Source organism: Prorops nasuta, unplaced genomic scaffold (assembly GCF_024137725.1).
Source record: "Prorops nasuta isolate Cenicafe-Biocafe unplaced genomic scaffold, Cenicafe_Pnas_1.2 PNAS00008, whole genome shotgun sequence".
In the NCBI taxonomy this organism is placed as follows: domain Eukaryota; kingdom Metazoa; phylum Arthropoda; class Insecta; order Hymenoptera; family Bethylidae; genus Prorops; species Prorops nasuta.
The window spans coordinates 2,768,824-2,792,247 of NW_027116805.1; the positions used below are offsets into that span (position 1 = coordinate 2,768,824).

Here is a 23,424-nt window from a genome sequence, read left to right on the forward strand (position 1 = left end):
TGATTTTTAAACCTGACTGTCCGAAATCTCCGATTCAACAAACATACATTTATTCCATCGTTATTGATATTCTTGAATCATCATTAAATTATCTGCCATGATATTTTCCAATGCATGTATGATCATTTGTAAATATTTAACGAAAAATGATGAAAATATAGATTAATACACCCTAATTTTAATAAATTGTATAACTATTCAATTCATTTTGATTTAAATTAAAATTATGTTCAATGTTACCAATCTTAATATCGCGATTCCCTTAGTACTATATAAGACTATAGCATGTAACAAAGAATTAACCATTCTTAAACATAAATGCACCTGTATATGGAAAAGCGGTTTTGTAATAAAAATTTGTGCTACTTGCGTTTTTTACTATTTCATCGAGAAATCAATTTAAGTTGCTATAAAATGAAAAGATCACTTGAATAACTGCCAGGTATACAAAAACTACCATATTATGCAAATATTTTCAGCATATTTTACAAGCATCAAAAAATATTTAGTCAATTACTCAATAAAATACTATAGGAATTTGTTGTTTCTCTTTTTTCTTCTAAAAAATACATAATGAGAATAATCCTTATCCTTCTATTTTATCTCTCTTTTTCACTCGAAAGCTTCACATACTCAAAGCTTTATTTTATCTAAAAGGCTTGTCATTATTCTTATTATCATTATTATATTTTTTGCCTTTTGTAATCCTCAATCTCTCCGATCTCACTTTATTCGATCAAACGTATTTATGGCATTGAAGTTTCTATCTGATATTACATATTGTTTTCGGAGTAAACAAGTGCCCTGAAAATTATAATGATTTTATTCCTTCTTGATCCTTGAAATCCTTCGGCTTTTAGAGCAAAATGATCAATAATTTACTCTTATTATGTATGAGCTTAATGCACTGTAAAATTGCTTAATGCATTACTAGCGGGAAACGAGAAATTTCGTTCTCAGGCAGCAATGAAATTTACTGATAATTGCGTAATAAACCTTCTATTAGAGCTGTGGAATGTAAATTATTCGGTTTAAGAGCATGTACATCCAATATCAATCCGGTTATTAAATCAAATTATTAATAACTTTGTAGCAATGTATCAAATATATCATGAAAAAATTCTCCATGAAATTTTGTCAGAATTTATTGTTGATATTCATGCTTTAAGTAGTCATAACTGTATCATCATTATATCTACCACACTCTTCCGGATATGTATATTTATGCAGAGGTCCTCGCAGTACCTTAAATTATACCGACCTAAAAATATTTCACAGTCGTGCTATGTGAAGTATATTCTGCAACGTCCTTTTTTCTAATTTGAAATAACAAATATCTACTCTGTTGCTATTCGGTTTCCTACATATGGAGCTGACTTGTTTCAACTCCACTAATGAGGTGTTACTTCAGTTAAAAAGTATTATTGGATGGTTGAAACTGAATAAACTAGTTTAGAAGGCGGTATATGCCACATTATTTCAGGACATTTTTCAGCAAGTTTTACCTTTCCTTTATCAAAAAAATGCAGTCGAAAATCGTGCCAAACATGAATGATGCCTCATGTTATACTAGTTGCTTCTGACGAAATTTAATAATTTATCTTTGCTTTACCTGTATGGGTATCCTATATACGATTCACTGCAAACTTTCAAATGTACGGCCAAATGTAAAATATTTCGATATCTTATCGATTGTGGCATATGCTTTGACAGGAATTAAATCGTAAAGCAAAGGGGTTAACCACCGATGCTCGTATAATATAGGTCAGCTTCAATTCAACAAACTCCCTACAAATCCCACTAGGTTCCCTTTAAAAATCAATTTTTTTATGTGCATCATTTATTGCTATAGGAAATCAAGATTTTAATGGCAAAGTTTGATTTTTACACCACAACGTGTTCCAAACGTGAGTAAAGGAAAAATTGCTCGTATCAAACCTTGCTTATTCAGCGTTCTTGGCAAGCATCAATTGAAAAATGTAGAAAACCTTTCGAGGTACGTGTATCGATCGCAAGGATATTTTGGCTTGATAGACAAATAGTCATGACCGCGTTAGCGAAATTGGATATTGACCATTAGCTATACCATTCAGTTTGTTGCTGAAAAAATGCTTCAGGACTTTGATCAATATTTGCTAAGCGGCTTCAGTGTGTATAAACCTAAATCATTTTACAAAATGCACTATGCAGCGGTATACTCTTTCATTTCTAAAAATACACATACACACACACACACACACACAGGAGAAACAAAATAAAATTAAATTACACCTTCTCCAAATACTAGTTCGTCAAACAGATTTTATCGGTAACGTCAATAATATTTTATGTCCTGACACGAGAGATATCGATAGAATTGTAACTACCATCGTATTTAAAGTCACGTATTTTTTATTAATGAGTTGAAAATTATGCTGAAAAAACGATTGCTTATAATATAAACCATTTTAATTATTTGTATTAATTAATTTATATATTTACACTTATTATTTTCTACATATAACCTGTGTATTTAAAATAACGAGTTTGTATCCTTAGAAAAATTTATTGATTATATTATTGAAATATATAAAATTTTAAGAGAATTATATTGTACTTTTGAAAGTATTGATTGTAAATTAGATGTCAGCTAATGCCTTTATAAGTCTTTGAAGCTTGGGGTGAGATAGCCAATAACTCGTTTAGAATTCGAGACTATATGGGATTTTCCAAGAAAAAACTAGGTCAATAAATATGTAATAAGATTTTCAGGGGTACCTACTCATAATTTATCAGCCAGTTCTTCAGCGATTGCAAGATAATTCACCAGAAAATTGGGGAAAGCGAAACTGGAATGAATTACGATTTCGTTAAACTCTGGTAAAAAGGGGATAAAGGTTCAGTTTTTTCGGATTAAACCATATTTTAGTGAAATCTACCTCGCCAACATGTCACGTTCAGGTTGACGTTGTGGCTGTGCTTTTATTTTGCAATCTCTCCTTCTCCCTTCCCTTCCCTTACCCATTTATCAATCTCTCTTTAGTTCTCTTCCTTAAAAAAAATGTACATTCGACCCAATTACCTACATGTGCTGCGGCTCTTAAAGATTTTTCGATACCCGGAAGTAATTTTATATTTCCATATCGCTTCACTTTTCCAGCTGCTTTCACCTTGCTGAAAAAATTGATTTTATCGGATCACTAGCGGTTCAGTCTCAAATAGGCTTTTCTTATATGTAATCGGATAAATTTCTCCAAGTTTCCGCTACATTTTCTGGAAATACTTTATTAACAAGCTTCGAAAAAAATGTTATCCCTCATATACCATTTATGCAATACCAATTAAGTGTTTCAGACAGGATAATTGTTAGCCTTATAACAATTTTTGGTATGCCGGATACTTTTAATTAGCTATGCTACAAATATTATTTCAATTTACTAATGAAATTTATACGAATAAACCTTATTTTTCAACAATAAAAACTTCCATGGTTATCATTGATTATTTTATTAAAATCATAACATAATTATAATTAAATCATATTTTTCTTTTACGAAAATTAATAAAATAAAGTATATGCACACTGTTGTAATCTTTATCACTATCATAAGAGCAATAAATTTATCTTACCACATAAAATATTTTGTTATCACTAAAAACTTTTACCTGACACAGCGTGTAAAAGCGATAATCAATTGTTATAAAATAACTTGTAATATAATTCGATATTTTCCTATTGTTGAGTGAAGACAAAGCGAAACCAAAGTAACTAAATTTATTATTTCCATGCAATAATGAGCTTGTAATACGAAATGATTGATTGAAATCTAATCGAATTATTCGCAACAAACGAGAAGAATCTACAACACACATATAGATACATGTAATATAATACCAATGGTAAAATAAAAGCAAATTCGTTTGTATCGATTAATTACCAATTAAGTATTACGTATTGTAAACCAATAAAATTGCGAATTTGTTCAAATGTGATAAATATCTAAAACTTAATTAAAAATGTTTTTGACATCCACATAGGTCGCGCGCGTTCTATTTAACCGCACTCTTCAATTTCTTTATATTCAGTGGAAAATGATCGAGTTGGACTATACTTGACTTTCTTTGTCTAGTCAGTCTAATGAAATGTATAGGACTTATTTCATAAACTGATTTAAAATGTACTAGCTTTCAAAACTAGTTTAATCCCTATTAAAGCATCTATTTCTTATTTTACGTTTTTAAGAATTTAGTGCATCTATTTATGTTTTTATTAATAAACTGTCGTAGATAGCAAATTAGCAGAATGAGAAGAAAAACTAGGAATTTCAAAATGTTTGGCTAACTTCACAAACGTTATTAAAACTACACTGTTAGCATGTAAACAATGCAGAAAATGATTAAAATTATCTACTTTGCATTCATAACATGCTTATGAGTCAGGAAACTGGTTCGATGGTCACAACCATCTTTCATAATTTAGTTTAGTTAGCTGTACTAGGGATTGATAATGCAGCGGTTTCTCGTTGCTTTCTACGTCACATTATTATCTATCAGAGTGCCATACCAACTTCTATAGAGTCTTTGCAACTTTGATTACTGTTAGAATAGTTGCTCACTTTCACAATCTTGTCTTGTTCTACAATGAAGACCTCTCCTCCGACCTCAGTTTTGTTACACTATAGACCTATCATGATTATTTTGTTAAAATGCAAAACTAAATCCATTTCTTTTTTTTTTACTCAATTATTTGGATCAAAGTTATTAAAAGCCACATTGCATTGTAATAGAAAAAAAAGAAAATTATATTGATGGATTAGTTAATCGTCGATTAAATATCACAGTATTTCTAAGGAATTTTACTAGGTTTGTTGACCGCCTGTGTGCCTCTGACAAATCCACCGCAGCTGGTTGGTAGCTGCCAGAGAATCCGGCCCTCCGTCAGAGTCTCGTAATTTAACCGATACGTCAGCGCATATCATCGCGTCACCCCGACAACTTCCACCCCAACCCTCATCACTGCACCCTTGGTCCTTATTTCAATGCTGGCAAGATTACCATTTCGAGATATTTGCTTGTTCAAATGCAGCACAATATTCTACCGTGTAACATATAAGTAACTGTTATTCAGATACTTACGCATTTCTTATAAGAAAAAGTGATATAGTTTTATTGTATAGTCTCATTGAATTCATTTATTCGAATGCAACAAAACAATCTTCTTATTTATTTTGGGTTTCTTTTCTAAAAACAATGATGAGATTTCTTATAAAACACTTTAAAAAATTATGATTGATTTTATTTGAATTTAGGAGACGTTAAAAAGAGAACACGCTTTAACAATTTAACGCTATTTCAACATGCTAACGTTATAAATGGAAAAAAGGACTGGTCGCTCCGTAACTTAAAAAAATCATAGTTCTCCATCATGCCGTTCACTTATAAAAGTTTGATGACGGAACACTGAAAATTCGTTCTGACGCTCACCTTTACATTCTCTCCTAAACCGATACACGAGAAACTCTTTAGGTTGATACTAAAAAAATTGTAAAGGAAACTTCTTTCCATTATCTCTGATACTTCATTTCGTAATTGAGAAAGTATCAAGTTATTTAAATTCTACAGCAATAATAATTTTATTGTGCATTAAAAAAAATTGATCAAAGTACATTGTATAAATATTTACGAATACTTCTCATTTCAAATTAACCATCTCGAAGGACATAAACTGTTAGTTTATTACAGAACAATACCTAATATTTCACAAATCATGTAAAAGAAATATTTATTATACTAAAATTATTTTTTTTAAACAATTAATATTCATCATAAATGTACTTTTCACGATTTCAATTTTTGATACCTAAATTCTGTATAAGAATAAACAGCATGTTCAACTATATTTGCTTATATTAAGAACAAACGATATTTGTGTCTCGCGCGAAGTATGAAATTAACCAAAACTGATTTGTTTCTATATTTTTAATGGAGGGAAAATAAAACGAATATAACAAGATGGAAACGACAGATTGTTTTAACTTTTGTTTTTTACTGTCCAAAAAATCATCGATATAAAGAAAAAATGAATATTAATACACACACATCGTAAGAACTATTGTATTAAAAGAACTTTCTAAAAACCTGATAAATTCTTGGAAAGGATCTATAAGCTTAATCGAGCATAATCTCGTACTCCCGTAGCCTATTATTATTATATTTTATTAATTAATAATTGATTAATTTCGAGTGGAATTTTAAAAAATATTACGTATACCATCGGGAATAAATTTTTTAAAGGAAAAATAGATCATTTTTAATCTTCTGCAGAAAGAGCTTTGGTAATTTCATTACAAACACAATAGGGTAGCGTTTTAGGTAGGAAATCGAGCGAAACTCGCTGCCATGATTAAAATGACCATATTGGAATATTCTATTGGTTATCGCGCTAAAAAACAAGCCATTGGAGTCACGTTAATGAAAATTGAACATTAATATTGTTATATAATATGCTATATGAGTAATGGTGCATAAAAAGAATTATTCTCTTTTTAATCTTTAATATAAATTAAGAATAATGATTTTTTGACTAGTCGGTACTTACCATGAAAGTAGTAAATAAATTATTTTCCAACTGGTCTTCATGGAAAATGCAGAAGGTTTGAAGTTATCTGTAACAAAAAATCCGGAACTTATTTAACATAAAATCATAAATATCTTTGAGTTATATTCCTTTTCCCTAATTCTCTAGGCTCTACCATTTACATATGGATAATTTTAGACAATATCCTACACGATTACCACCTACATTTCAAGTAGAGTACTATTTTTAAAATTCTCGAAAAAATACAAATAATTGCCACCAGACATTCCAGTGGGATACTATTGTATAAAAAAAGGGACTTCGTATAATGGAAATCGAAAGTGTATACCATCCTGGAATAAAACCATTCTTACAGAACGAATTTTTCAGGTAGGTATAGTACGTTATCGCAAAAGGGCTTAAAAAAGATCATAGTTATGAAAGTATTTCGAGGTGGCGGAATGGAAACGAGTATAGAAATTGTACAGGACTTAATTGGCGGTTATCGGAACCACAGTTACAACTGCATTGCTTCAAGTTGAGGAGGGGGGGGGGGGAGGAGGGGGTTTACGCGTTGGCGTGCAGGGAAATTCGCACTCGTCGCTGAAAATGACCGCAGTAAAGTTCTGTCGGTTAGCTATGAAGCTATGGGTTACGGTCTCGGCTGCTGGCAGCCTCTGGTGAAAACCGAGAGAGGGAAAGAGAGAGGTGCGAGGGCGTGTAGGAAGGAGGGAAATAGAGGGAGAGGGATAGGTAGCGAGTTTGAGCGAGCGAATTCTGGACACAGAAACCGAGGCATTCCGCTCCATTAAGTTAACATTTGTAGCGCCACGCCATACCGGAGGCCATATAAGCGCATGTGCGCAAGCGCGCATAACGCCCGGTTAATAATTGCTCGGATCGGCGTATGTTGATGATTCCAAGTGAATTCTACGTCCGCTATGTATTTCCCATGAAGATAAACTAATTATGCAATGACATAAGCACTATCGCGATATCCTATGAATTTCCCTTCTATGATGAATGTTATCGCCATTCAAAGTGTCCCGCGTAAAGCTTTTGACCACCGTTCCATTGTTCCTTTCCAAACCTCGTTTACCAGCTTCGACCAATGTCCTCGCAAATGACATTTCATTGCTAGAAAATTAGAAACAGGCCTCAATGATTTCTGCAAATAATTACCCAACTTTGTGATCAAGGCAATCGACGTAATTAAATTTTATAGTACAATATTATTGTACGCTGAATTATGTGCAATGTCAGCTCAAACGAGAATTTTCTTTTCTTTCGAGTACAAAGAGGCATCCTTTTTGGGAAAATAATATAATAGAAGTTGAAATTTAATAAAATACTGAGAACTGTCATAAGCCTATCAATATAAATAATATTTGTTATAATAAAATATAGTTTAAAAGGGATATAGAGAGAATAAATTCGTAAATGTATGTTATAATTGACTGCCATGGTTCATAATGAATTAAATACTCTTATGATAAAAATAACACACATGAAAGAGTAAATGAGCAGAGCAAATTTAATATTGCTGTCACCAGCCAAAATTATTTAAATATTACTTTCTAAGAAGAGGAACGGTAATAGCAATAGTCATAGGCATTACTGTGATTTGTTGCTAGAGGAGAATTTAATTTGGATGCATTCCAATTGGCTGCTGAAAATCAACGAATAAAACTCATGTACTTGATTGAATTCTTCGTTGAGACTTCAATTCGATTAATCCTTATAAATATCGAGATAGTGAAAATAGGACATTTGCTGGTGAACCCTTAATAATTGTTATAATAACAAAACAAAAAGAAAATAATATAGAAAGGATAGCTTAGTGTAAAATTAAGTTGGTATCTGGTAAATTATTTATCGTCGAGGCACTGGTACGTCTCTTGATATCCATGTAACACACTCGATGTTTTTTCTGATGCATTTGTTACCAAATTTTAATACACGTTGAAAATATAGTCATATTTAACTGTCAATGCTGTTTTAATGTTAAATATAAATATTAATAAAAGTATAAAAGAATTAATAATAAAAATACTCTTTTTCAAAAAATAGATTAACGATGAAACAGGTAACAGTTTGATTATCCATATCGTAAAGAGGTATACAACTGAATAGTAGAGATATTAAATTGTTTGGATGAAAAGGACATTCAGTTACACGTGGAACAGACAATGTTAATAAATGCCTTTTGGTGAAAGGCTTCGTAAAACCTTCCCATTGATTTTACTGTATTCGCTGGATGTATGTATTGGCTTTGAAGTGTGCGGTTTATGTTTGTCGAACGGGGAATGGGGTAGGACGGCCTTTTCCCAGATTTCCGGATATATCGCTTTTCAAATAAATCGTTTTTCAACTGCCATCCACAGCGAAGGTATCGTCGTCCTTGCTAAAATGTCTCCCGGCATGTTTTTGCCGCCCGTCAGATTCATATTGCATCCCATTGTTCGTTCAATGGCACTTCTGGGAATCTCTACGATTGCACTCCACTCCAAGGACTTTGCGAATGGATGCGAAATTTTCTTCCTGAGCACTCGTTACCGAGTTAAGTTTTAAGTGTAAATTACTTGCGCCCCCGTGCTCTAACTGTTATTTCCTGCTCTTCCACCCCTTCTTGTTTTGGCGAGACAGCAACCTGCAAACTTTCTCCTCCAATGAGAATGTGTGTAAATTAATCAGTCGCGTTTCACTTGAAAACTGTCATTGTTAGGGGTTTGTTTCTCCTGCAGATTTCAACGAATCATCCTGAAAACTTTGACACCAAACATTAAAAAAAAAAACGAGCTGATAACAACCTACTTGAATTATGATGGATACTTATAAGAATCGTTGTATAGGTAAAATAATAAGTTCTATAATAACAATATGGAAATGTACACTGGTGAAAATAATGACATTCTGGAGTATTAACCAAACTATAATGAAATTGAAATCGATCATGAATTTTGAGCTTCTCTTTTATAATAAGTAATGAGTTCTTTAATTGGGCTTTTCTGTTAACCACATCGGTTTGGAGTAGTTGGTTGACGCTAATGTGTGATGTTACGGGATTAGCGTGGCCTTAATAAGGCTGATATCGTGCCTGAGTGAAAGTTAACACGCCCGTCATAAATTGCGCTAATGGAATTGAGGAATTTAAGAAAATCTGGTGAAAGGGAGGACAGAGGAGAAGGAAGAGAGAAGAGGAGGAGGAGGAGGAGGGTTCGAGGAATGGAAGGGATTGGATTAAGGTAGGGTGGATATCGTGGCTCACTCTGGAAATATTCGAGTTTTATCGTCGCATTCGATGGAGGATTTCGGTCTTCTTGCTGGATTTTCGCAGGTTTTAACGCGCGCGTCGATTTAAATTACCCGTGTCTAGTATGCTCTTGAGCGAAAGGGAGTCGAGTGGGTCAGCAGATACGAGCAAATACTCAGGCGTAAACGGTTTAATGAATGTGAGCACTCATCTTCGACGATACGCCAAGTTTTCGCTATAGCGACCTATATATTTACTTTAAGCCCCCGGCGCACATCCCAATAAAAATACAACGTGAGAGCGCACTGTAGGGGTTGTGGGAGAGGGGTAGAAAGCAAATAAGGGGAAGTAAACGAGGGCAAACGGGAGAAAGCTGGAAAGAGAGAGAGAAAGAGAGAGCGAGTAGGGGAATGTAGAAAGTGAAAGAAGAAAATAGTAATAAAAAAATAGGGTAAAAAGAACATTTAAGAAAGGATACTAAAAAGGAAAATAGAAGAATACAGAAAACAAGGGTAGCAAAGAATAATAGAGAAGTAAGAGTGATGCAACATAAGTAAAATCCGAGATATAAAAATAAATGCGAGAAGAAACGAATAAGAGAAAATATGAAGAGGTGGAAAATTCAGAAATAGGCAGAAAATGAATTCGAAATTGGAGTAGCGGGAGTGAAGAGAGGTTTCGTTGAGATTTTCCTCGCTCTCATTAAACCGGTTAGGATCTGCAGAGCGCATTCATTGGATTTAGTGAATATTACGTTGAGTAAGAGCCTCTGCCAGAATCTCCTTCAAGTGCTGATTAAGGGTCGATTGAAATTGGCGGTTTTTCCCAGAAAACACACGGTTATTCGGTATGCGTTGTATCGATATACGTTTTAACCCGTTACGGAAGATCCCAGGGCTTCTTGTATTTACTCGCTTTGCTCAACTTCCATCTGAACCGCAACACCATGTACCGGATGCTCCCAGCAATCCCCTTGCCATTTACTAGCTTTGCCACGAGAACACACACAGCAAATTCTGACGACCGCAAAAAGGGAAAAAGCGCCCTTCGATATCCGAATTGACCATTCTCGTCCTGAAAATGTCCTTGGAACTTTTGAAAATGGACAAAAACTTTTATTGAGTCGCCAAAAAGAAGGTAATCGACAAGTTAAAAAGAGGCTTGAAAGCAAACGATAAATCCACCTTATCGAAATGCTAGTAGCATTATTTTTTAATATTTTCTATTGATACTTGTATAGAGAATAGTCTCGCTTATAAAAAAAACCTCAACAAGTTTGTTGATTGGCTAGAATTTCATCTGAACTGCCATATACTACTGCGCTACTTTTGCTTTTTACTGGGTTTGACGAGAAATCATGGCAACTTTAATGTGACAAAAAGTTCCTGGGATGACGTGATCGGCAATTTCGATTTTAAAATCGTCTCTGGGAATTACCGAAGGGATTTGGAGGTTGCAATGATTAAATGAATTTCATTCTACTATTGATTAATCAAATTTTGAACAACCCAAGACATCGAGAAAGTGATTTGATTAATAATGGTTAGTTAATTTTTTGTTAGTTTTTATTTAGAAACTATTGAGGGTGAAATAACTTTTTTGACGCATCCAGTCTTTATGCAAAGTGGAGAAGAACATTACTGAAAGCTTATATTTACTTTTGCACATGACTTGATATTTTGTCAACGTGCGTTGTACGTTGCACAGTATGTGCGTTTTTAGAAATCCCTTTAACATCGATGGTTTATTTTAATATTCCGAATCTATAAAAGTTTTTATTGTGGTAGGTTCAGAAACATCTTCAAAATATTGACGTTAAAGCTTATCGCTCCCATCAACATTGGAATATCAAGCCAGTTTATCTCTCAAAAGTCTCCAAGTTAAAAGTGTTGAAAATTTATTTTTAGTACTTGGATGGAAATACAGCTTTGGGGATTCCATCTTACACTTATTTGCCTCGGTAAGATAAAGGCTGTGTAAGGCCAATGGACTGTCAGACGAGAAAAGATTTGCAAAGAGCGAGACAGAGTTAGGTTAGCGCGATTGATAAAAGCCTTGGAGCAGAAATATGGTAACGCAGGGTTAACTTTCCTTAAAAATCCCCCGCACGTCCGCGGAGATTTACGTCTAGGCAAGCTCACCGCTGAATCTCGCGATCAAACGCCGAGTGAGACATAACTTGAGGCGGCGTGTGGTAAAACGAGGAAAATGCAGATATCTTTGGGTATAAAGGTTGGAATAAAGACTCCGGGTTAGATCGGGATAGCCCTGGGAGAAATCATGTCTCGAATTCCAAAAATATGACAATTCTGAACAGTCTGTTATCAATATTGAAATATATCAAGTCTAGTTGATTCTAAGTGGAACGAATAAATGCCTGAAGATACAATTTGTACGTTCAACGTACCTTGGAACAAATGAGATATAGAGTCTGATGTTTGATTGCTCGTTTATTCTTCAGATGGATTAATCCACTATAATCGAGGTTAAGCTGTTACATGTTACACACATGGCTTTAAAGGCCTTTGGTAATTTCTCTGACACAAGAAGTATGAAACCTTCTCCATACGTTTTTGTTGTTTTCGGAATATAACCATTACTCTAACTGAAATGTAACATAATCGCAATTAGTGAGAAACATGTGTGACGCTAAATGAAAATGAATTATATTTCCATCTGAACCAGAAAGATTCGTTCAAGAAAACCAAAGATTAAATCTCAAAATTCCTATTTCTTGGCGTGGAATTTTACACAAGCGATTATAAGGGTTCTTCACTGTTAGAATGGAAGCTCCAAATTAGATGAGGATAGCCTTGAACGAAATCATGCCTTGAATTCAGAAAATAGGATAAACCAGAGCAAGCTGGCATCAATATTGAAATACATCAAGTCTCCTTGACGTAAATTGGGCAAGTAGAATCTAGAAAAGATATTTTGCTCATTTTAAAAGAGACGAAAAAACGAACAACTATATGTGTATTTTTACAGGATAACGCGAGGAGGGCTCTGCAGTAGTAATAAAAATTTCAGACTAAATCAACATGAGCCCTGAGGGAAATTATTTCTCGCATTCATGAATTATGAAAGTCTTGAACAATTGGGCATAAATATTGGAATAATTAAGTCTATGTGATCACAGGTTGAACGTGTTCTTTTCATAAAATATGATTTGTACATTTAACTTATACTGGGATGGCTAAGAAAGAGCATGAGAAAGAGGGTCCCATAGTTCCTTCTTAGCACGTAAATGATCACTACTTGTTCTATATAGGATCCTTAAGTAAAGATTTCTCCCTGCTTTTGATAGATCTAGATAATCCCCTTAAAGTGATACTTCGAGTTCGGAAATTGTTAGCAGCCAATCAGGAGGTGTGTTAGAGCATCTTGGACCCTTAAACGTCATCGTCAAGTCAATTCGCTCTCAACCTAAATGTAGATTAGTCATGTATCATGTATAACCATTATTTGTTCTCGAAGTTGAATTTCAAAATAAAGCTGGCATGTCGTGAAAATGAAGGGGATAACTGATTAAATATTTTTATCGGAATCCGTGTGCTGATAGGGTCTCTATTGGATACTTGTGGGATATAAAAATAATGCTTATGGCTTATCTAATAAAGAGATACGACATACTTTAAAACTTAAGCAGTGTCTTTCGGTATTACCTTAGAGTATAATATACTATATCCACTGAGTAAATTTAGACACCTTGGACCAATCTGCAGCTCGAGCATTAATATTGAACAGCGTCAATTCTGGTCCAATTTTGGTTTGCTATGTGCTTAGTCAAAGCTATGATTTGGTCAAAGGATATCAGCCTAAAGTATAATTTGTAATCCCAAAGGGAACAGCATTGTATAAATTCATATTAAATCAATAGTAAGTAACATTAATTACAGTAAAATGGAGTTTTCAAAAAAATAAATATTTAATGTTAGTAGAAGAGCATTGCAAGGTATTCGGTAAATAGGACAGAGGAGGGGAAGATAATAATTACTAGGTACCAATCACAGGATGTGTTAAGACAGTTACTAGGGCCTTTAAACATCAATATGGGCTTCGTGAATTCTGGCCTAATGTAGGTTACGATATATTGGCCAAAGCCATGATTTGGTGAAAGGATGCTGCTCATTATGTACCTTGCTCAAGGGATGTCTATTTGTAATGAGCAGCAATATCTATTCTAGCACTGTTCCTGTTGAAATGTTCAAAGGCACATCATGATATACTGTGAAAGAAGCTGTTTACATATACAACGTGTCAAAATGGCATTAGGCAATTTTTGAAACTAATATCACGTATAAAAGTTGAAACTGATGATAATTTAACGTATTAAACGTTTTTATTATAGTTTTAATTTGACGTTTACGACCTCATATTTATTAATAAAAGTTATTAAAAATTGCATCCTCTATATCACACTTTAAAATTTTTTCCAGCATCATCGTGACATTTTGCATATATGTATATTAAACTGGTACCTTATAAATATCGTCAATTTACACAATATTATATATTTTATTAATTATTTATATTATTAATTTCGATATATATCGTTTTTAATTTATCTTTAATAATTCCTTAAGAATGTTAACAATTCATTTAAGAAATACGACGAATTTCAAGAATTACATAAATCAGGTAAATTGTTATTTCCAGAATATACGCGAAGAAAAGGTAACGGATTGTACGAATGTCGGTTTGGTATGCATCATACCAGAGGAGTTCAAATAATGGCCGCATCATGTTCGTGGAGTAGACACTTGTCAGAAAATTGTTCGCGAGAAAATATTGACAAAAGAACAAAGACAGTTGGGTAAGTTGTGCATATGAATGAAGAACGCGGCAATTGAGTCACCTGAAATTATTTGTAAAAATTGAACTTTTATAAGGAAACGACTTTACCAAAAGCATTTGTTCAAATGACACGCACACACAAATCAAATAAAATCATATGAAAACTGTGAATTTCTACAAATTCAGTAAGAACATAAGAGAATCATATCTTCGGCAAAAATAAACACAGAATAACTCCATTTAATTCTTCAGAGAGATCAGCGGAAATTGGGGAAATTAGAAGGACGTGGTTTATGCAGACTACGAGGCTTGGAACACTGCGGACATAAAATGAAAAGTGTAAAAAAGGAGCAGAAGGTTAATAATTAAAACAACGAAGCTTTGCGTTAGCCGCTGACTGAGATGATTTATGTCTTTCGCACAGTAGTGTCCGTATCATGTTGGCAAGAGTAGAGGCACTTGGCAGGAAAAAGCTCGCAGGAAAGTATAAAATGTGAAAAAGGGATGAAGCAGCGTAGGGCGAGTAGAGCGCATTGAGGAGGATCATGATAATCCCGGGCCGAAGTCGTGCGTCAAACTTGAAAATTCCATGGTAGGAAGATGAGGCCACGTAGGGTTGCATCTTGGACGTCAACGTTCAAGCGAGTCCACTGATGCGGTGTGCATGAATGCAGGTTAGACGCTCGGGGCCCAAAGCCACGATGTGTGCACTTGATATCTATGCATGAGCTGCTGCACAGTTCCGACACGCTCGGCTAAGGATGTATATGAAAGTATATAGTTCACCACTACACCCATATCCCCGCAACTACATCCTTAATGTTTGGGCCAACACGCTTAGGGGTCTCTGTAGGGGATGCGAATCCGTACGTGTCTACGTGTCTATTTGGGTATAGGGGTGGGAGCAGCCCGAGGGGATGGACCGGATATCTGTGTACGTGTTAGTGCACATTTGCCGGCTGTGTGTTAGTGTCGCCCAAGGCTAGATGTATTGGGCTTGACAGTCTGGCTGTTCAACGGTGTTGGACCATTCGTGTGTGGGTAAGGGGTAGTTAGCCAGGATGGGTGTCAGCCGGGTTTACTTGACTGGTGTTGGTGTTTCAAACGAAGCTGGTAGTGGTGAGTGGAGGCGTTGGTGGGCTGGGATCGATCCAGGAACCGCGGCATCCAAGGCGGCATCATCCCCTAACCCTCAACGACCTACCCAGGCCAACGTCTACCGTGGACTTCAACCACCTCATCTTCTCAACGCGTTTCTTACATTTACCTTTCCTTCCTATTCACCCCGTCCCCATCCTTCTTCTTTCTCTTCTTCTTCTTCTTATTTTTTTATTTCTCTCCCTAATATCTCATTTCTAATATCCTCCGCAACTATTCCTCTTTTCCTCCTTATTTTCTCTTTTTCAGCACAAAGACTTCTTTTTCCATACATTTTTTTTAGCATCCTATACTTTTCTGTTTTTCACTTTCCACTTTACGCTCCTGCTTATTATTTCTTTTCCGCCCCTCACTCAACTCACTCGTCTTTGCTTTTCCTATCATGGTTAACGATATCTGATTCTCGAAACGTCCCTCTCTATCACCGACAAATAAGAGCGTGTATCGATGAGGGAGAAGTCCGGGCGAAAGTCCCATAGCAGATGCATCTCGTTGAAATCCACGCGTGAACGCCCCGATTTCCATTATTCGATTGGAGCCGCCCCGAGGCTTTAATGATTTAGGTCTTCGTTTCTCTCTCTCTCTCTCACTCTTCCCCGCGCTCTCTTATCCATTCTTTTTCCCTCATTTTTCCGTCCATCTCTTAATTATTCCCCTCTCGTGTTTTTCTTTTGTTTTCACCTCACTCATTCTTTCTCTACTTGTTTATTCTCCCCGAATTTGTGAATCAATTCTCATCCTCGCTCTCTCTCTCTCTTTCTCCCTCCCACCCATTCTTTTCATTTTCCAATCCTGCCAGTTTCCCTTGCCATTTAAATATTTGCCTCACTTAGTTATCTGGTTTTTTAGTCTATTTTTCCATTCCCCGTCGATGGTTTCGAGATCAGTCTTGTCTACCCTCATTCCGGAATGTGGCCCATTCCACGCGTATAATACAGGATTACATTCGTGCAAGGAGTTCATATGTAAAAGCTGACTTAGTGACGTGCACGAGTGCTCCACATGAACGAACTTGGCCCCTTAGTGTAATTTCATATTATTTCTGGCGGAAGAAATTCCAAGCAAGATGGAACTGGCGCCGTTAAGTCGAGGCAATCTCTCTCTCTCTCTCACACATACACACACATTCTTTCCGCCCTTTCCTTCCACTTCCCCTTATCTTGTGTTTTTCTAGAAAATTACTGGTCAAATACTCGTTTCCCGTATTCTTTCCGTAAAGGCTATTTGATTCAAGTAAGAATTGCATTTTCGGAGGATTTAAGAGAACCGTCGGTATGGCGGCAGTTACCGAAAGGACTTGAAGAGAATGATGAGAGGGCAAGGATAGTTTGTATTTGCGAATGATGTTGAGTCCTCGGCGTTTCGTCAGAATCCGGACGTGCACTTTGAGCCACATTCATTATTTGAACATGTCTAGGGAGAAATAGCCGATAGTTTCGAGTTTCGCCGAGACCAGGAATCCCGGCTAGCGCAACCCAGGGATTCCCCAGTGTAAATTTTTGAAACAACTGGCGCCGCATTTGCCAGGCTTTAGTTCCAGTCGGCTAATAATACGTAATCGTGCCTTTGAAGTCTTAACGTACCATTTCGTACTATTTTGGATTGCAAATGTAAAATTCCCTCTTATCTTACTTTGCTTAGTTTAACGTTCTACTGCTTCATCCAAAGAAAACAGTTGTTTAACTACAATATCACTTGATTTCAATGGAGATTTGCGATAATATTATTATCGTTTATCTAGCTAAGGAGCGGTTTACTTTTTCCTGCAATTTTTTCAGAATTTCAACGAGAAATAAGGAAAAATCTTTGGAGCCATTGGCAACGCGCAACGGAAATTGAGCGTATTAAATGCCGGGAGTAAGTTTTACGTGAGCGAGAGTAAGTATTACGTGAACGAGAGTTCATATCGAGGTTAAAACGGGGTACGCGTGGCAGGGTATGACGCTAGTCTGAATAATTGCAGGCTATCACGTTGGAGAGTCAACATCCACTTGGGCATTCCCATTATTTGAAATCAATCAAGAACGGGTCTGGTACGTGGGTGAGAATTGAATCGGAAGAGACGGGAGATAATGACTGCTGTGATTCGTTCGAGTCCTTTTGCGTGGACTATTTTGGCTCGCTAATTGTCATCCAGTCCGTTTCGTTCTCTGATTCTTCCTATATAGTTTCATTTGTCCTACCAACCAAAGATTCGTCATTGGATAGGATAAACCAAGCGCGGTATATTCACATGAACCTGATTCTTTTTTTCAAGAAAGCTATAACTAAAAAGTAAGTTCTTCATTAAAATTGTAAATTGAAATGGACGAGATTTAAAATAATAATGCGTTTTTGTCGTTTCTTTCTCAAAATCAGATTTTATTTATCAACTCGTTAGAGCTCAGTTTGACTCACTAATTATGTTGCAGTTTGTTCCATTTCCTGCAACCACTCAAATTTTTATTTATTCTACCAGGAAGTTTTTAATTAATTATATACTCGTCATTGGATCGGGTGAACTAGGCTGAGCATTATTTACATCAACCAGGATTTCTATCAAGAAGCTGCAAGTTATAAGTAAGAAGTAAGTGATTTCGTAGCTTAAGTCAAATTTAATCTCAGTCAGACAATGGAATTTAATCAGTCCTGTGAGATGTCCGTATTAGCTTCTCGTAATGCAGCAAAGTCCTTCTCCGTTGCAATGAATTACTAACGCGAGACTCGAGTTTCTTCAAGTTTTATGCATGAAATCTGCGCGTGCTTGAGCGATCTAACGAAGAAGTGACCCGAGATAATAACTCGGAGGAATAGGTACGTAAAGATCCTTTTCCCGATGAGTCAGCCCCCCCCCCCCCCTCTTTCTCACTATTCGTCCCTGTTTAAAGCTCTTCTTTCTCTTTCCACTCTTTACCTATATCAGAGTCCTTGTCCCTTCTGGATTTTCATCCGTGTCCTTCCTCCTTATCTTTCGCTACCCTTATACCTAATCTTTTACCGTCTCTCCGTTCATTTCTCTTTCTCTCCACTTCTATCCACTCCATATCCCCCCTTCCCTACTCTCGACAAGTTATCATTCCGCGATTCCGCGTCCGTGAATACGGAAATTCAGGGGTGGGGCTCAATAACATTTCCGTCTCGCCGAAGTAATTTCAAAGTTTTGCGCGGATAGTAACCTTTCTTATCGCATGATCGAGATCAAAAGGATGTAACTCGTAGGGAATTATTGATTTTTTCCAACTGACAATGGGGGAGAAACGAGCGGAAGAAGGTTTCGGGTGATTCTGGTTTGGACGGGCTGGGAGTGAGGAGGGGGGTGAGGCAGAAGAAGAGATAACATTGCCAGAATTCCAGGGCCGTCCCATTTGTCGCGAAGACTTATGATTTACGATATGAATGCTGCTTAGTACCGCTCAAAAGCGTCCTGGTTTCAAACAATTCGGATTCCAACGATCCGTCTCGAAAACGTGGAATTATGGAATCGCCGTCTACCTCGAAAGTCCTAAACCCTCGCAGCATCCCTTCCTGCTCCAGCTAGATCCATCGTCTTTCACCCAAGTATTCTCTATTTTTTTTAAACACCCGCATATCGAGTTAGGTGCTCGTGTATAACTTATGCGAGGTCGTAACAAAATTACGAAGCGTACAAGAACGGGGCTAAATTGTTCCCTGTGCGCGCGTGCGAGGCGAGGTATTATCATCTATGCATACTATTTACCTTGTCATCGGTTTAAAAATATGTTCCGCCTCCCTAGGAACACTTCATAGAGAAGACGTAAGTAAATCCCAAAGGTAGCAGGGCTGTCTCGCTAACTTCCTCAACGCGAATAATTTCTTCACTCGGGCGTCGAGGGTTTGGGAGTTGGGATACTCGGGAAGTATAGAGGGGGAGGGGGGGGGGGGTAGAGGCGCAGTACAGCAGTGTACATAGAAGGGAGGCGAGGAGTACCGGGACCTCCCCAACGACTCTCCTCGAGAACGACTGACTGTAATGCGTAATCGGATGGTAATGAGGCTATGATCTCGCTACCCGCAGTATCATCCTCTAATCCTTAACGAGCAGCCCGGATATCTCAACGTATGCTCATCCATATATTCTTCTCTACTATCTTTGCTCTAAATCGAAGCCGGAGGTCCACCATGCCAGAGCCAAGCTGCCAAGTTGGAGGATATCGCACGGATAAAGGGAATTCCTACCGTTGGCTTCATCACTTTCAATTCAGCTTCCAAAGCAGGATTATTCTCGCAAGTATATTCTTATTCCTGATACAGACCTGAAAATAAGGAACTTTCCAATGTTGAGATTATTCGGGGATGAGCTTTAAATTTACCGTCAATTCTCAACCAGTGATTTTCATTGCTTTGGTATAAGTGAATGGTGCAAAACTAAAGATTTTGGTTGCATTATTTTGTTATCCTTGTGTGTGAAATCCTGATAAGAACGCTTCGTTAACCCTTCTCATAAATTAACCAACAATTCTTGATTATTATAGTTGATAAGTGCCTGGATAAGATTTTCATCCTGTTATCCTGTAATCTTTTGGTGTGTTAAAGACTATGTAGATCCTGGTATTGTGTCATCCTGTACGTTTTAATGGGAGGGTTTGTAAAATCTTCGTAGCACACTCTGGAGACCGTTGTGTAAATTTTTTGTAGGGTTTACTTACACTGGAGTTAATTAGTGAACATATATTCCAGAGCCTGGCATCATTTGTAATCTTCGTTCGTCTCTAAATATTAGTAGATTTGGAAGTTATCGTTGGTCAATCGTATAATCAGGCTCAAGACATTTTATTGTGGATAGACGTTTATTAATAAGAAGATAGGAGATATCCAGGTCAGGAGACCATCTCGATCCAACATCATAGGGTTCTCTTCCTATTGTGCAGTTGCTGGGAGCACTGTGGTATTATTCATTAGCAACGACTAAAATTCAACTGACGACATCCTGCCTCCATTCTAGAATGCACACGGTGACGTCAGTCCAAGGCATCCATGAATCAGCGATGCCCAAAAAGCCAATTTCAATTATCGCTAGCTACTCAGGTACCTTTTGTGAGGAAGCCAGTGCTGTCACCCACATACAAAGCCAAGCTAGCTTAGGTTAACGCATCCAAGTCTAGCTTTGCCGCAACCCCAGCACGTCCGCATAACGCGAGTGCTCAAACACAACAGACCTCTTTCACGGTAATCTATTCAGGGAATCGACAGACGCCTGAGTCGATAACTTCACGATCACTCTTAAAAATCAATGACCAATCAGTAAGCTAAAACTATCTTGAAGAGAAATTCTGAAACTTCAAAATATTACGATGAATAGGTAAGTTTAAGTTAGTCTAACCTAAAATAACAACATAGATCTATTCATTCTACATTTAAAAATTTTTTATTTACAATCTTTAACAAATCAAAAAAGTTAATTGAACGTTTTTAAATAATATTGATCAATAATGTTAAGTAAGATAACAATTCGGAAAAGAGTTAAGGGATGCTAGGAGAAATTTCAAGAAGCCTAATAATTTTGGTAACGTTATCCAGGAATCTTTAATGGATAAGCAGAATCTAAAAGCCAGGATAACAAGGTTCGTTCGTATAGATCTTAAATGTTCTTATCCAAGGTGACTAGTACCGTATATATCGACGGGCATACGGTCCGAGGATAAAAGACAAATTTGAAAATATGCCTTCGCGTTAAACGAGCTCCTTCAGGCTCCTCCAATAAATACGTACTTTGGCGCTACGTTCCGAGGAGGACGTTGTTGAAATTCTAACGGGAATCCCCCCCCAAGCAGCCTGATTCTACACGTACCGGCAGGTGTATCCGATTGGATGATAAAAACGAATGGCCTAATCCCGTCGACTTATACACTCTAGCCTCGAGCATCGTCCCATTGCCATCCATTTCCATAGATGCCAGGTCCTCTTTATGGAACTCTTTCGTCCTGAGATAATAAGGCCCGCATGCCAGACGCGAGGAGTATAGCACGTCGTTAAACGACCTCCTACACCTCTCTTAAGAATTACTCCCCCTCGACGTTCCATCTACCCCTCATCTTTCCCTTTAACTTTCTCCCCAACCCTGAACCATCCCTTTTAACAGCTATCCACTAACGGACGCAGCCGGGAATACTATCGTGCTGGAACTATAACAACTGGAGCAGCCTGACTTGGAGCAGGTGTTAGATTGCTGAAGCTTATTTCCAAACGACTTCCTGTATGATGAGATTTTCCTAAAAACTAATAATTAACGAAATATTCTACACTTTATAGCTGAAAATTATTATTCGTCCGAAGGTCTTATCTCAGTTAGTGCTATTGGGAATTCTTCTCATAATATTGAGGATTCAGAGGTTTCGGAATGGTCTACCTTCAAATAATTAGTTTCGCTAAGGTGGTATCATTAAGAAGACGGTCCGCTCTTCAGTTATTGATCGGGCTTGAACATTTTTACTTCTTTGTTATTTCTCTTATTCTTCTTTCATAAAGTTCACTGACTTCAGAGTTCTTTTGCAGATAAATATATAAAATAATTGAAGAAGTGGGAAAGTTCACAACTGAAAGTTAATTCGAGAAAGTTGAAATGCACGCGAAAAAACCACTCTACTGCATTTTGGCCCACTACACGTACGTTTAGACTTGCAAAGGCACTAAGCTTTGCTTCCTCAGCACTCACTGTCGACTAAATTCAAAAGTGGAAGACCGATGTATGATGGAAAAACTTTTTATTATAATTATTATATTGTGTTTCTTAAAATGCAGTTATAACCTAATAAATTTATGTAAATGAAAATTATGCTTTGGAATAATTTTCGGCTCACAGATACTCTAAGAAAATATAATACTCGAACAATGCGGATTCTTCGCAAATTATACATTACTTATAGAAACTGCACATGATCCAAACTTGTGATTTTCATTTGAATGCGAATAAAATGATAAAAAAATTCTACCATGCATTTACTTTGAGTATCCTTACAAAGAGTCATGCACACACACATCTAGGAGTTAAAACTGACATCGTTCGTTAATAAATGACTTACCACCGCCTTATTCCTTAAATTTATTTAATCTGGACGCCTAATTTGCATTTCAATCAAAGTCTTTTCCTTAAAACATCGACATCGTCGACCTTGAAAATCCCTAATGATTTATAGGAGCTTTTTGCAAGCTCTGCTTTAGTAGTGACATTAAGCATCATCGAATGACCTACGGGGGATTTCACGGACCAACTTAATGGTCGATCTACGTACTATAATGCCTATTTTGCATTGTAATGGAGTTCTTCTTGGTCTGTATCCCCCTGTCCTTGACTGTCTTCAATTGCTAGTATTTATCTAACTGGAATCTTTGTAAGCTTATTCTGCTGTACGCTACTTTATTGATCGAATCTCCTTACACTATATAATATAGATATACTACATTATATCCACTTCACGAATATTTTTCTCCGAATGAAACTGCTTGAGCGTGTCCCGATTTCTGGAAGTGACGTAGAGCGTCACTGGATGACCAACCATAGCACATTCGATGCGATAGCCAAACTTAATGGGCGTTTCTCCAGGCAGTTGGGACAGCCAATTCTTTCACGCTCTATCTTATAGCTGAATCACGTCTCATTCTTGATTCATTTAACAGAGCTGTCTTTTTGTAATCTGTATATAGGATTTCTGTAAGATATATA

At 36.5% G+C, this 23,424-nt stretch overlaps 1 protein-coding gene across 2 annotated transcripts in view; it reads right to left on the bottom strand.

Moving 5' to 3' along the window:
- The window catches only part of LOC136775675 (leucine-rich repeat-containing protein 24-like), a 178,154-nt gene that overhangs the window by 76,130 nt on the left and 78,600 nt on the right, over window positions 1-23,424 (bottom strand). For both annotated transcript variants that reach the window (XM_066730653.1, XM_066730652.1), the window contains one exon: window positions 6,578-6,644. The gene's annotated coding sequence lies outside the window, so the exon portion shown is untranslated. The remainder of the gene's footprint in view (window positions 1-6,577; window positions 6,645-23,424) is intronic.